This window comes from Oncorhynchus nerka, linkage group LG28 (assembly GCF_034236695.1).
Source record: "Oncorhynchus nerka isolate Pitt River linkage group LG28, Oner_Uvic_2.0, whole genome shotgun sequence".
Taxonomy (NCBI): Eukaryota; Metazoa; Chordata; class Actinopteri; order Salmoniformes; family Salmonidae; genus Oncorhynchus; species Oncorhynchus nerka.
Window position 1 is genome coordinate 28,146,002 of NC_088423.1, and position 9,812 is coordinate 28,155,813.

At 40.6% G+C, this 9,812-nt stretch overlaps 1 long non-coding RNA gene and 1 pseudogene across 1 annotated transcript; both read right to left on the reverse strand.

Annotated features, from left to right (window-relative positions):
* Nucleotides 1-5,806, reverse strand: part of LOC115113081 (transmembrane protein 150A-like) — an 86,866-nt pseudogene extending 81,060 nt beyond the window's left edge.
* A 1,141-nt stretch (nt 5,807-6,947) lies between these two features.
* On the reverse strand, nt 6,948-8,203 carry LOC135565488 (uncharacterized). Its single transcript, XR_010461635.1, has 2 exons — nt 8,040-8,203; nt 6,948-7,403 (listed from the first exon to the last, which is right to left on the reverse strand). It is a non-coding gene; the product is annotated as an uncharacterized LOC135565488 (long non-coding RNA).
* Between the last annotated feature and the right edge of the window lie 1,609 nt (nt 8,204-9,812).

Here is a 9,812-nt window from a genome sequence, read left to right on the forward strand (position 1 = left end):
ATCAAAAACTAGGAGCATCATGACACACAGTCTCAGACACACAGATCACCTGAGACCAAAAACGAAATTACATTTGGTAAACAAACACTCCACCATTTACCTCTAAAACCACAGCAACCATGAATAATCATCATAGAGAGAGAGAGAGAGAGAGAGAGGTAAGCGATGGGAGGGAGGGAGGAAGAAAGAGGGGGAGATAAAAGAGAAGGCGAGAGCGAGAGAAAGAGTGGGAGATAAGAGAAGGGGATAGATGAGATAGAGGGGGAGATTAAAGTGAGAGAGAGGGTTAAAAGTGAAAGAGGGAAATAAAAGGAGAGGGAGAGAGACGCTAGTCTACGAGCCTCAAAACACCAAGTAACTGCTCCCAAAATACAAATCAGCTTGTGTATGCTGCCACACACACACAAAGTGAAAATAGGACAGGTAGGTGTGAATGACAGACAAGACACAGGTAGTAATAGATTATTGAAAGTGTCCTCACCCTGCATGGGCCTCTCAGGGTTTCAAAAACATGGAGAGGACAGAGTTCGAAAAAAAAAAAGAGCAAGAGTTCTCCTGCAGAAACACAATCACCACATTCACTCAACCTGAACAGTCACGCCTCACTGAGCTGGGCTGGCTAACTGTTTTCAACCCGTTTTTCCCTTTTCCTCAAACCCGTTTTTGTGAACTCATGGAGTTCTTGAAGTTAAAATAACACCAAGTGTGGTTTGGTTATAGACAATTTCTCGAAATAAAGTGCTCTTTCTTTGCCTTGATACTAGCTATATGGGCTGTATATGGTGGCATGATAATAATAGATGTGCTTACATCCGTGGGCTGAGTTGTGGTGGTGTGTATGTGTGTGGTTTGGCTATAATTGCATGACTGGAAGGCAGCAGAAGGGAAAGCCATGTTTTCCTATGGAAACTTCTAGAATCTGTACATTCTGGAACACTATAAAATAACACAATGTCATCTGAGACTGTAGCTTAGGTTTTGGGCACATGCATAAGCTAGTACTCTAGTCCAAGTCACATGTGGATTTTGGTAACAGTTTTTGGACAATAATATCAAAGTATGGGCAACTATAAACTGAACAGAAATGTAGAGAGACGGTTGAATCTAAAAAGGTCTTACTGCAGAAATGCCTCATGACAAATGAAACGGAGATGAAATGTCAGAGAGAGTGCTGCTATCATTTGTTGTTCTGTAATCAAATCAACATCTAAGATTTCATTCACTGAAGCAAAACAGAGAAGAGTTGAATGTCTGACTATCAGTACACATTAACTTACCTCAGGGTATCTCTAGGCTACATGTAAATTGTCAATATAATATTAGCATTTTCAGACACCTGTTTTCAGCATTTTGAAGAGCATGGAAAAAAGGACACTGTACTGAATAGACACAGCTCTTCAATAAAACAATTTTTATTGAACTGAAAGGTCAATGGGAGAATCAATATAAGAAGCTGGTTAGCTATGGGTGGACCATAAAGTCAAGTCATCGTCTAGCTCTGAGTAGCCCTTTCATGGTGCAGGGCTGAGAAGGGCTTACCGTGTGTGTGTGTGTGTGTGTGTTTGCGTGTTCCCATGTGAAAGCCCTGAATAAGCACTCTGACTACCCCGGCAGCCCAGTATTTACCCTACTTCCACCCAGCCACGGCAGTGGGAGGAGGGCCTTTACGTAACAAAGCGTGCCTTTTCAATTCCGCTGCCCAGGGAGAGGGACCATTGACTGCTCTGGAAGACAGGGCAGCCTTGTGAGGCCCACTGGACAAGAAGGAAATAGGTAGGGTTGGGCGGTATCCAGATGTTCATATGGTCCTTCTCTCATCCCGGGATTTACGGTATTACCGGCTTAGTATACAAGGGGCGCCATGCACTGTCAACTGTGGGACCTTATACTGTATAGACAGGTGTGTGCCTTTCCAAATCATGTTCAATCAATTGAATTTACCACAGGTGGACTCCAATCAAGTTGTAGAAACATCTCAAGGATGATCAATGGAAACAGGATGCATCCGAGGTCAATTTCAAGTCAAGGTATCTGTTTTTTTATTTTTAATAAATTTGCTAACATTTCTAAAAACCTGTTTTTGCTTTGTCATTATGGGGTATTGTGTGTAGATAGATGAGGGACAAAATAATTTAATAAGGTATTTTTTTTGTTCAATTTTACACATTTGCAATAAAAAAAGTAAAAGGTTTTTGTTTTGTTATTATGGGGTATTGTGTGTTCATTGATGAAGGAAAAAAAGAACTTCATCCATTTTAAAATAAGCCTGTAACGTAACAAAATGTTGAAAAAGTCAAGGGGTCTGAATACTTCCCGAAGGTACTGTAGGTAGGAACTACCGAATGTCATTTCTGGTGAGTTTGGACATTTACAAGCAAATGTGAAGTAGAGATATTGTGCAAATGAACAAAGTTTTGGATGCATGTTTGTCTACAGGAACAACATTACTGGCTCTGGAGCAGCATGTGTACACGCTGTAGCTGTGTGGAGTCAGGAGTCGCTAGGGCAACAGGCCAGCTCAGAGAAGAGGGGGAAGGAGAAAATGAACCGAGAACAGAGGAAAAGAAAGAAACGCAAGGAAATCAAGATAGCAGTGGCAGCTGTACATATAACTAATCCAAAGGGCTTGACTTCTCAAACATGGCAGAAAGCTAACACAATATGATGCCCCGTCAACGTATTAATTCAGCCACTTACTTAGATAACTAGCAAGTTAAATTTACAGGTCGTGTTCATGCAGAATAACGCATAAGACTAATTTTAATTTTGTGCTTCAGTTGGACTTCTCCACTATGATGAGAATTCCCAAACGGGCATTCTATCAGCAGACTCGCTCTGACTGATGGGTAGATACTTTTCTCCGGTACTTTTATTTTCTCTTTGTAGCCAGCCTACTTTTCTTGCTAAAATGCAAGATTAACTTTAAGCAAAACATTAGGAAATGTAGCTGGCTATATTTTTTCTATGATAAACAGTATAAATATGATGGTCGTGCAAAAAATACCTTGCTTCTTCATTGTAAGCTTATTTACTCTGCCAGCCAAATATCGTTGCACTTCTGTTGTCATCTGATGAAAATTAAGCTATTTTCTGCCGAATGTGTTGCACCAATTTATTTTCTGTGAAGGATAACTATAGTTGCACGACCCTGATCACTCTACTGAAATAAATAAAAAGCACTTGACTTTCAATATAAAACATGACCCCTCTCAATACACAGCTGGACTCACCTGCTCCCCCTTTCTCCCGTTGTGCTATTTACAAACAAATAGGTGGCTGGCTCAACTGTTCTGGTGAACTATGGTAACATGCTGACCAGACCGCAGGCTCGCGTGCGTTCGCGCAAGTTGATTTTGTCCCCCCACATCAGACGCGATCAGGACACGCAGGTTGAAATATCAAAACAAACTCTGAACCAATTATATTAATTTGGGGACAGGTCGAAAAGCATTAAAAATGTATGGCAATTTATCTCGCTAACTTGCTGTTGCTAGCTAATTTGTCCTGGGATATAAACATTGGGTTATTATTTTACCCGAAACGCACAATTAATCTACAGATCAAACAGTCAACCGAGTTCAATTCTAGGAATCTCTCCTCCTTCAGGCTTCTTCTTCTTTGGACTTTATATGGCGGTTTGCAACCAACTTTAAGGTGCATTACCACAACCGACTGGACTAGAGTGTGGACCTCAGATCATCTTTCAATCACTCATGTGGATATATGCTCCTAAAAACCAATGAGGAGATGGGAGAGGCAGGACTTGCAGGGCGTCAAGCGTCACAAATAGAACCAAGTTCTATTTTAGCGCCTAGCTACACAGCCGTTCATTGACACGCGCGAGCAGTGTGGGTGAAATTATGAATAAAAATTTATTTTGCAACACTCACTCACGAGACACGAGCGGTGTGGTCAGCACGTAAGCTTCATAATGCTAAATAATGTGACAGGTGAAATGAAGACCATAATCTGCTTTATCTACTAAGGTATTGCACAAGTTGACTGCAGATATTTACTTAAAAAGTAGCTACAAATACTAAAATGAATTGAAAAACATTTGTTTCAAAAATAGTTTCAACGGTATTGAGAGTATTGAAAAACCATCCAGTGGCTATGTCCAAATATCCCAGCATACGGTATTCCCGCCCAAGCCTATAGGTGAGAGGAAACTGGCAGCAACACAGCAGCCAACACCCCTCCTCCCTATCCATCTTTCCTTCTCTCACTCTCCTTATTTGGGGAGGACAGGCTCACAGTAATGGCTGGAACAGAATAAATGGAATGTTAATCTATCTCAAACACATGTGTTTCATGTGTTTGATACCATTCCATTGACTCCATTCAACCATTATTATGAGCCATCGTCCTCTCAGCAGCCTCCTGTGATACACTCGTATCCTGTGCACCGGTTCGTACATAAAACATTCTTCATTCAGGCTGCAAAGGCGTTGATTTTCTGGGGGAAAAAGGCTGGACATTTTTGGGAAAATATGCCTACTTTCTTTATGAAACAGCATTTTACACCACCATGCTAGGGTGACTAATGCTAATTCCTGACCTTGTGTACAGCGTTCAGACTAAGGGTAAACAACAGACTGCTGCAACCTGATTGTCTGAACGCAATACGCAACATCCGGGACTAGCATTTAGCCACTCTTAAATGGTGATGGAAAAATTGTGTTTCAGAAAGAAAGTATGCATATATTTTTATATCCACCATCTCCTCATTAAATATGTCTAAAATGCAAATGTTTTATGTAGTACTTGTCCACGGGGATAGGAGTGTATAGCTGGCAGTACAATGAAACTGCTCAATATCACCACCTGCCTGCCTTTGGGTTCAAGCCTAGATTAAAACAAAAACAGAGGCACTCACACAACCCAAATTCCAGTGATGGTCAAGGCAGGCAGACTGACAGGTAGTATCGCCCAAAAAGACATGTCCACTCCCCGTCCCTCCGCTTCGGGAATCGGTATTCTTCTTTCTCCTCGTCCTTGGCCAAACTTGCACTCTCCTCTCATGAACTACCATTTAACTCAAGGTGACTGGCAGCTGCATCTCCGCCGATTTGTTCGTGATTTGGGCCCCAAGTTGGGTGCGAGGAAAGGGAGAGAGTAAATCGGCGACGTGTCCAGTCTAGAAAGAGGAAAAATTGATAAATACTCAACATCATCGTGTTGTCACTATTGGCTATCATGATCAGGTCACATCAGTTAGCTATTTTAGCCGCCTGGTTTATAGTGTAAACACACCAGATGTTCAGCTTTTTGACACTTTCGCAGCAAAATGGCAGAATTTTATGTGCAACATTTGCATAACTTCAGTTGAGGTTTGATGCTGAATTCCCTAGATATCAACTCTAGCAAATTCTTACAGGAAATAAAGATAAGATACATGAAAATATATCACCTTTTCCCTTTTGGATTAGAATCAAGTTTTTCGCTCTCACCTTTTGTTTCTTCTTGCTCGTCTGAGCGCCTTCAGCTAGCTGCAACACCTCTGTCAAAAGACAATCCAATGATGGTCACCATTTAACGAGGCAAATCTCCGGTGTTTCTCACGAAAAACTAAGTTCAGTTGATTCAACGATGCAGTTGCAATAGTCCATCATCTTTGGGTAGTTTTAAGTCCTCCTTGTCCGTTTTTCTTCTTTGAATGGGACAATGTGTGTTTTTTTCAAAGGGCACAGACAGTGTATCGCGGTGTGGCAGGGTCAAAAAGCATCAAAGCGAGCCAGCCAGCTGTTGAGCTGGGCTCCTCCCACAGACGCGAGATTGAGTGGATTCAATTTAACTCACCAATGTGCGCCGGTTGGAGTAGATGTGCAGAAAATGACTGGAAATCTAACGGCCATAAAGGACGAACTCCGGTCACGTGAACTAAATCAAGTGCAACTTTGGGTTTTCTCGCGCCTCCAATGCGTTGACGTTCCAGCCTGCATTTTCTCTCTTGGGGAAAGTAATTAGGCATATTTGCTTTGTTTGTTTGTTGTTCCCAATTTTTTGTTTGTTTGTTGTTCCTAATATTTTACTCAATCATATTATTCTCATTACTCTTGGAATGACATTGTTGTTACTCAGTGTATTAACTAGTCCTAAATCCCAATTACCCTGTTGGACATGCATGCCTTGGGATAAATATTCTTGATACCATGGTGTGTCTCAATAGTCTGACCTCCTGTCATCATCTCCTTTCAGTCCAATATTTTGAAGGAAAGGAGACCTTCAGGTCAAACCAAATAGGTAGCAGGAAATAAGCATAGCATACTAGAAGTTGCACAGCTGTATCATGTACATTACATCTAAATCCGTAGGGAATCCATTTTAACACATTCATCCATCATCAATATGACTGGATTGAAAACTAGCTCTCAGGAATCCAAGAGGCCATACCCATTCGAACCATTGACCACAACATGGCCAATGTTTGCCTCGGGACCATATGGGTGAAGATTTTCTGGAACCCAACTTGCTGTTGCTAAAAATATGGAGATTTCTGTGCATGCGAGATCCACTAGCCTACCTCCTTTCAGCTGCTCCACTTGTACACAAAACAATTTGAACAAACATAGTTATTTGTCTGTTGAAACAGTAGGCTATTGCAAACATAAGCATGACACAAACAAGTTGTCCAGCAATTTCATGTTATTTTTTCAGGAGGGGAGTTACATGCAGTTATTTAGGCAAGCTACTGTATATCAAACAAGCAAGACACACATAGAAAAAAACGCTCATTGTTTTTGCTGCAATGCAATTTGTAGACTGAGTCTTGCTTGTGCTACGGCAATATCCATTACGACAGACTTAGAAGGTTGTAGCCTTCATGTACACTGAGTGTACAAAACATTATGAACACCTGCTCTTTCCATGACATTGACTGACCAGGTGAATCCAGGTGAAAGCTATGATCCCTTATTGATCCGTGTCAATGAAGGAGAGGAGACAGGTTAAAGAAGGATTTTTAAGCCTTGAGACAATTGAGACATGGATTGTGTACGTGTACCATCCAGAGGGTGAATGGGCAAGACAAAATATTTAAGTGCCTGGGTTTTTCATGTTCAACACTGCTGGGTTTTTCATGCTCAACAGTTTCCTATGTGTATTAAGAATGGTCCACCACCCCCCAAAGGATATCCAGCCAACTTCACACAGCTTTGGGAAGCATTGGAGTCAACATTGGCCAGCATCCCTTTGGAATGCTTTCGACACCTTGTAGAGTCCATGCCCCAATGAATTGAGGTTGTTCTGGGGGGATACTTAGATTTAAGAAACAAGTTTCCAGAGGGCGGGGTTGAAAATGCTGTATTCATAACTGGATGTCTGCGTGGATGGTCCTATTAGAGTTCGCCAACTTGTAGTCCTAAAACCCGGAAATTAGTTATCGCTGGTTCGTTCAGCCATTCCTATTGGGAAAATGAATAGGGAAAGAATAGGTTAACACAGGCCTAGGAGATCTTATATGTTTTGTTCTGAGATAATATCAATTAGTTAACATGACTTTTATGAATTATGAAGCATTTACTGTGTGCTATATGTGATTTTTTTTGTTACTTTTTGTGAATTCTGAATCATTTATGTAACATTAGCTGATGAAGATTATATCATAGAACGAAACGTATAAGATCTCCTAAACCTGTGTTTACCATAGACCTTATTTTCTGCGTTTATCCAAAAACCCTAGTTTGTTAGTGCCTACAAAAAGAGCGGAGTTAGTGCCTACTATTGCTCTCTATGTAGGCAGGAATTTCAGACAATATATCCACAGGAAACATAGCTGCAGGAAGTAGGGGTGTTACAGCACCCCTGAAAATTTTGAATAAAAAAATATATTATACACATTTTTTACATGTTTTTGCTTCATGTGATAGTTGGTTTAATTAATAATACTTTCCTGTGGATATATTGTCTCAAATTCCTGTCTATATAAGGACCAACCATGCAGACAACCGGTAGAGTAAGTTCAAATGTTATTTTATTCAAAATTCTGGCTTGTAAAGGACCTGAGAGGACCATTTCAAGAATCAAATGTAGAAATGTACCTGTCTGGTCCCCACTCCCCAAGCAAGGCCAATGTGTACAACAGTCCTGGCCAATGTCCCTTCTGCGCTGCACACGTGCGTCACACACCTCATCTAGGTCTGCTGCACAGAATAAATGCATGGTATGCAGAAACACAAGGGATTGAATGTCACTAAGTTCACCCCATTAGTTTGCACTATATAAACACATTTTTTCTGTGATCGAATCAACATTATATCAGTCCCTTTTCAATGCAACAAAACAAAACAAATCTAACTTCGCAAGACTGAGCCTATTATTTTGTTATAGGCAAAGCCAAAGCACAATGGAGTAGAATTCTATTGGCAGGGGTAGCCCACCAGCAGTCTTTCAATCATCTGTGAGTGAATTAGCTTTTCAGATCAGAGCATAGAAGTGTGCACATTTGTTGATATTCTTTGTTAGTTAGCCAGTTATTAGCCCCCTTACAAATAAGTATAGGCCAGTAATGGGGAGTTACTTCTTCCTACAAGAGCACAAAACATGCAGGCTACATTTCAACCTGTCTTTGAAAAGCCAGTCAGGTAAAACGTTTGTCAATTAAAGGGGCAGTGTTGTATTTTTAGACAGGCTTGAATATGCAAATAAGCCAATAGGCAGAGTACGGTATGGTACGGTAATAATAATTAATTGTATTTTGTAAAGTGTTTTCTTGCATCATACAATACAATACAATGTCATTTACAGTTATTTGGCCCATGGTGTTGTAGACCAATTAAAATTGTATGTCAAACCCTTCATAATGTAATAACGTTTTTTTATGTCTCATGCAATGTAGGCCTACATTGAGCAACACATATAGGCTACTGAAACCTATATCAAGAAATCAAAAGCTATTTCCATGTGAAAATGTTTGGGATTTGCTCCATTGGTTTTGTTGGTCTACACTACTTACTGCTCAAATAGCCACTAATGTCAGTGCTTAATTTGACAGGATCCGGCACCTCTCAGATTTGACTTTATGTCACGTTCTGACCTTAGTTTCTTTTTGTCTTTGTGTTGGTCAGGGCGTGAGTTGGGGTGGGTTGTCTATGTTATTTTTTCTAGGTTATATTTTCTACGTGTTTGGCCTAGTATGGTTCTCAATCAGAGGCAGGTGTCGTTCGTTGTCTCTGATTGAGAATCATACTTAGGTAGCCTTTTCCCACCTGTGTTTTGTGGGTGATTATTTTCTGTTTAGTGTTTCTTCATCACCTTACAGGACTGTTTTTGTTGTTGTTTATTTACGTTGTTGTTTTGTTCGGTGTTCAGTTGTTTCATTAAAATAATGGACACTTACCACTCTGCACTTTGGTCCACTTACAAGACCTACCTTCTTCCACCTACAACAGCCTTTACACTTTATTTGTTCCGGCACCTATTTGCCTACATCCGGTAGCTCTTGCTGCATGATTTATTCATTGTTTCCCTGTTTGAACTGTAGACATTCTAATAAAAGCTATCAGTGTTAAATCAAGTTGCCTTCTCGTTATTTCTCCTGCCCTCCAGAAAGACCATCATGTAAAAGCACAGTGATCCTTCTGTGTAATCATCCTATCCTGCCACACTGATTCCAGACCTGCTTTCTTCTTTGTACATAGAGGTTATGGGGAGGGTCAGTGGGGTAAGTAACTGATCTTGACAAAGGTCTTGGTAGTCGTGGTCAGCTAGTGAAGAGGTTCCTACGTAATCATGTTAGTCATCATAATCTAGGCTAGTCATCTCCCTACTGAATTTGAATTGTGGAAAAGCCTAATTAAAAATGGATAAGAAAA